Source organism: Dama dama, chromosome 1, assembly GCF_033118175.1.
Source record: "Dama dama isolate Ldn47 chromosome 1, ASM3311817v1, whole genome shotgun sequence".
NCBI lineage: Eukaryota > Metazoa > Chordata > Mammalia > Artiodactyla > Cervidae > Dama > Dama dama.
In genome coordinates, this window is record NC_083681.1 from 40032846 (window position 1) to 40038845 (window position 6000).

Consider the following 6000-nt stretch of genomic DNA (forward strand, 5'->3'; position numbering starts at 1 on the left):
CCATCCTAAAGGAAATCAGTTCTGAATGTTCATTGGAAGGACTGATGCTGAAACTGAAACTCCAATACTTTGGCCACCTGATGCGAAGAGCTGATTCATTTGAAAAAACCCTGATGCTGGGAAAGATTGAAGATGGGAGGAGAAGGGGACAACAGAATATGAGATGGTTGGATGGCATCACCAACTCAATGGACATGAGTTTGAGTAAACTACGGGAGTTGGTGATGGACACGGAGGCCTGGTGTGCTGCATTCCGTAGGGTAGCAAAGAGTCGGACATGACTGAGCAACTGAATTGAATTGAAAAGACCTGAATGTATACGAAAATACTCAGAGAACATCTGACTAATTGTGGAGATGAGTGGAGGTAGTTAGTTTAGCATAGTGTTTAAAGCAAGGGCTTCAGAGTCAGAGAAAGCTTGCTCAACATGCTCTTTCCTTCATGACCAGCCCTTTGTTTCCAGACAAAGTCCTACTCATCCATCAACACCCACCTTAAATAATCCCTTCTGGAAAATTTTTCCTGGTGCAATCAATGTAAATAGATATGCCTTTTTTCCTGGGTTCCCAGAGCATGTCTATTATGTTTAGTTTAGCACTTGTCATGTTATCTCAAAATTATTCGTAAAATTTATGTCTCTTTCATTGAATAAATGGGCTTCCCTGATGGCTCAGCAGTAAAGAATCTGCCTGAGATGCAGGAGACTTTGGCATGATTCCTGGGTCAGGAAGATCCCTTGGAGGAGGAAATGGCAACCCACTCCAATATTCTTGCCTGGTAAATCCCACAGACAGAGGAGCCTGGCAGACTACGGTCCATGGGGTTGCAAAAGAGTCAGCCAAGACATAACAGCTAAACAACAACACAACTGAATAACTAGGTTCTACAGGGCCAGAAGCACACCTTATTCTATTTAGTATGGGGTCTGTCATATATCATAGTGATCAAATATGGGCATTAAATAGTCAGTCAGACCTGGGTTCAAATCCTGACTTTACCTCTTACCAGTTATTTAACCATGAGAAGTTAGTTCATCTCCATAAACCTGTTTCCTTATCTAAAAAATATTTTCCTTTAAGAGTTGTTGAAAAAATAAAATTAGAAAATTAAATTGGGTATTAAATTAGGTATTGTTGAGAAAATTAATTAAATATTTGACCTGGTAACTGGTCCACACTGAAGGATTGTTTTAAACTCTAACTTTTATTACTAATTGCACAAATGTTTGTTAGTCAAATTAATAAATGCATGGATCTAAACCTCTGATGATAACCCCTTCATGTCAGCTGAAGAAGGCCCTGTGAGTGAGTATAAGAAGAAATGTCACTATTTTTTTTCTCATAAAAATATATGGGTGTTTTAAAAAGTCACTTGTGAAGAATACCTGTTAGGAAAAAATAGCCTAATTGTTTTAAACTACTTCCCAAGTTAGGTAAAAATCAAACTCAATTTAAATGCTGAAGGTCTTATAAAGTGCATTTCAGTCTGCCTGTTTGGGCAAGCGATTTTCTCTGGGAGCCTGCAAGAGACAGCTTAATTAGTGGTCGCTAGAAGAGATGCAGCTGATTACACACCACTTAAAAGCATTTCAGGTCAATTTTTTTTTCACTTTGTAATCTTCTACCTTTATCCTTCCCAGGCAATTTTTCTGCTTACTCCTGATTGAAGTTTAAGAGATAGACACATTTTCATAAAATTTTATAGCCTGTTATTTTGCCTCAGGCTCTTCATCTTTTCTTAATTATGATCATAGTAGCACGAATCCCCAGAGTGCCTACTATGTGCTAGCCAGTCAGTGTGCTGTCAGATATATCATATATCTCTCTTTCCCAGAGCTTATCACCATCTAACATACCAGATAATTTGCTTCTTCTTTATGTCATTGTTAAATCATCTTTTTCCTTCCATCCAGCCCTTCACTTCTAGGAAAGTAAGAGCCCAAAGTCAGGGATCTTTGTTTTGTTTCCTGACATATACCAACAGATTAGAACAATGCCTGGCACATAGTAGGTGCTCAATAAATATTTGTTGAATGAATGCATCTTCACAGAATCCTGAGGGAGCTAGTCTTACCATCATTTTGAGGCTGGGGAAACTGAGGCCCAGAGATTTAAAATAAAAAGCCTGGCATCACAGAGCTAGTAAGCAGCAGCAGAGGCCCTTGGACTCAGACTGATCTGACTCTAAATTCTCCACTTTCTCCACAAGGGAATGCCATGTTGCAATCAAGTTCTCTTCTGAAACACATGCATCCCCTCTACCTGGACTGACTTGAGACAGCATTTGTGCTGGAGAATGGCAATGGCAGGGTACACATGATTGTGTTGCCAGGGCTAGAAAAGGAGACAGGTCAGACTGCTGGCCACCAGTGGGTAGCTGGGAGCCAGGTCACCTGACCATAACACCCTCTGGCTCTGCACTCAAAGAGAACTTTCTGATCTCAAATTCTATTTTTCTTGCACGCCAGAAGTTAATGTAATCATCCCTACCTCTTAAAGATCTCCCTAACTTTCTGTGAAGACTCATGGTGGTTGGGCAGAGACTTCAGGTCTTTGGAGAAAGGTGTTCTCTAAATGCCAGGTGTTATCATTAAGATCACTTACTGCTATTCATACCCTTTGATATTTGGAACTAGACACCTTGGTCCTGAACCTCTTTAGTCAAAACTCAAACCTATTTAATCCCCAGGTCCTTTCCTTTTTATACTGTGAGTTGTGAAAATATTGGCTGAGTTCCATATTCCCATCCTGGATGTGGATTGTGGTGAGTGAGTCAAACTGAGAAATTATGACCTGTTGTGAGAGGTTTGGTACCCTCTCTTCATCATATATATTTCCTTGGTGTACACAAATGGTCAGTCATGTCTGACTCTGTGACCCCAAGGCCTGTAGCCCACCAGGCTCCTCTGTCCATGCAAGACAGAGTTTCCAAGCAAGAATACTGGAGTGGGTTGCCATTTCCTCTTCCAGGGGATCTTCCCAACCCAGGGATCAAACCTGCATCTCCTGTGTCTCCTGCATTACAGGCGGATTCTTTAACACTTGATCTGATTCATAGCTTCAGCTGCTATTTACTGATTGATTTCCCAACCAGCATTGCCCTGCCACTTTGCTTTCCAAACTCCAAACTCTTTTTTTTTTTTGGACACACCACATGGTAGAATCTTAGTTTCCCAACCAGGAGGGATCTATCCAACCAGTACCTCCTGCATTGGAAGGCAGAGTTTCAACCACTGGACCACCAGGGAAGTCCCCAAACTCATTTGTGCAGAACTGCCTCTGTGTACCTCCACCTGGATGTGCGAAAAGCATCTCATATCCAGCATGTGCAAAACTCAGTTTCTCATCTTATCCCCAACTCTTAAACATCCCTCTCAATTCTTTCTCTAAATGAATGGTATCTATCATTTCTTACTCCTCAATCCTCATTTCTTCACCACCCACATCCAGGCATTAAGCTTTTTCTGTTCCAAATGAGAAATGCCTTACATCTGTTTACTACTCTTGGTGTCTGCCCAGTTCTGACCTCAAGCAACTTCCTCACTGGTTTTTCTGGAGAGTTTCTTCCTTTTACATGTGGTTACCACAGATATCTTTTGACATGACAAATCTGATGACATTACATACTCCAACTCTAGGGTCTTCAGAACCAGCCCCAGTCCATCATGCTAACATCATATGCCCCATCATGTGCTAACACTTTGTCCTCACCACTGTCTTCCATGCCTACCCTATCTTTAAACTCTTCACCTTCCCCTACATGCAATGGTCTTCATTTCTTCATGCCTTCACACATTCTGTTCCCTTTGTCTGAAATACCTTTCCCACATCATATGCCCCATCATATGCTAACACCTTGTCCTCACCACTGTCTTCCATGCCTACCCTGTCTTTAAACTCCACCTTCCCCTACATGCAATGGTCTTCATTTCTTCATGCCTTCACACACTCTGTTCCCTTTGTCTGGAATACTTTTCCTTTTCTTAGTCACCTAACACATTCGCATACATCTTTTGGGTCCCATTTTCTCTGCTTTTCCAAATCCCCTGCAGGTGGAATAACATCCTTCTCTGTGGCTCTATAGCCATTTGTAAATGCCCTCTTTCATTAGCCAGGGTTCTTCAGAAAAATAGAACCAGTAGGATACATATGTAGGAAGTGATTTATTAAAAGGAATTGGCTCATGTTATTATGGATGCTAAGAAGTCTCCTAATCTGCTCTCTGTACTTTAGAGACTGAGAAAAGCCAATGGTTGATTCGGTCTGAATCTAAAAGCCTGAGAGCCAGAAGCACTGAGGTTGGGACAAGACAGATGTCCCAGCTCAGCAAGAAGAGATGGATTCTTCTTTCCTCCAACGTTTTGTTCTATTATGGCCTTCAACAGGTTGGCTGATGCACATTGGGGAGGGCAAACTGCTTTACTGAGTCCACCAGTTCAAAGGTTAATTTCATCCAGAAATACTTTCACAGACACATGCAGAAATAATCACAAGGTGCCAAATATATGGGCACCTTGTGATCCAGTCAAGTTGACAAAAAAATTAAACATTACATCTCTCAAAAACAATTTTTACTAATAGCACCTTATAACACATATTTTGTGATGAGCACTTTTCTGACACTCATTTAATACCTGCAATAACCCAAAGAGTAATTGTAATCTTTACATGCATGCTAAGTCACTTCAGTTGTGTCCAACTCTTTGCAACCCTATGGACCATAGCCCGCCAGGCTCCTCTGTCCCTGGTATTCTCCAGCAAGGAATACTGGAGTGGGTTGCCATGCCCTTCTCCAGGGCATCTTCCTGACCCGGGGATCGAACCCACATCTTTTGCAACTCCTGCTTTGCAAGTGGATTCTTTACTGCTGAGCCACTGGGGAAGCCCAGTTATTATCCTTATCTTCATTTTATACTCACGAGACTAAGACCAAAGTTAACTCACTTGTCCAAGATCACCCAGCTAGGAAATGAAATTGCCGACTCAACTGGAGATAGTCTGCACCACAGTCCATGCACTTGGACACTACCTGTTTTGTTTCTCACTGTGAGATTTGTGTATCTGTCTAGACTGAAAGTTTGTCAGTTTCAACTTCAACTATTATGCCACCCTCCCACTTCCTCTTGACTTTGTTGATTCACTAGTTCTCTGGATCTACAAGTCTATTTCTGTTTGTTTGGTTTTTTTTAATTTGTTTTTCAGGTTCCACATATCAGTTCAGTTCAGTTCAGTCGCTCAGTCGTATCCGACTCTTTGCTATCCTATGGACTGCAGCACACCAGGCTTCCTTGTCCATCACCAACTCCTGGAGTTTACTTAAACTCATGTCCATTGAGTCAGTGATGCCATCCAGTCATCTCATTCTCTGTCGTCGTCCCCTTCTCCTCCTGTCTTCGATCTTCCCCAGCATCAGTGTTTTTTAAATGAGTCAGCTCTTCGCATCAGGTGGCCAAAGTATTGGAGTTTCAGCTTCAGCATCAATCCTTCCAATGAACATTCAGGACTGATTTCCTTTAGGATGGACTGGTTGGGTCTCCTTGCAGTCCAAGCGACTCTCAAGAGTCTTTTCCAACACCACAGTTCAAAAGCATCAATTCTTCGGTACTCAGCTTTCTTTAGAGTCCAACTCTCACATCCATACATGACTACTGGAAAAACCATAGTTTTGACTATATGGAGTTTGTTGGCAAGGTGATGTCTCTGCTTTTTAGTATGCTGCTCAGATTTGTCATAGCTTTCCTTCCAAGGAGTGAGTGTCTTTTAATTTCATGGCTGTAGTCACAGTCCACAGTGATTTTGGAGTCTAAGAAATAAATTTGTCACTGCTGCCACTTTCCCCCCATCTATTTGCAATGAAGTTAAAGGACTGGATGCCATGATAGTTTTTTGAATGTTGAGTTTTAAACCAACCTTTTCTCTCTCCTCTTTCACCCTCGTCAAGAGGCTATTTAGTTCCTCTTCAATTTCTGCCATTAGAGTGGCATCATCTGCATTTCTGAGG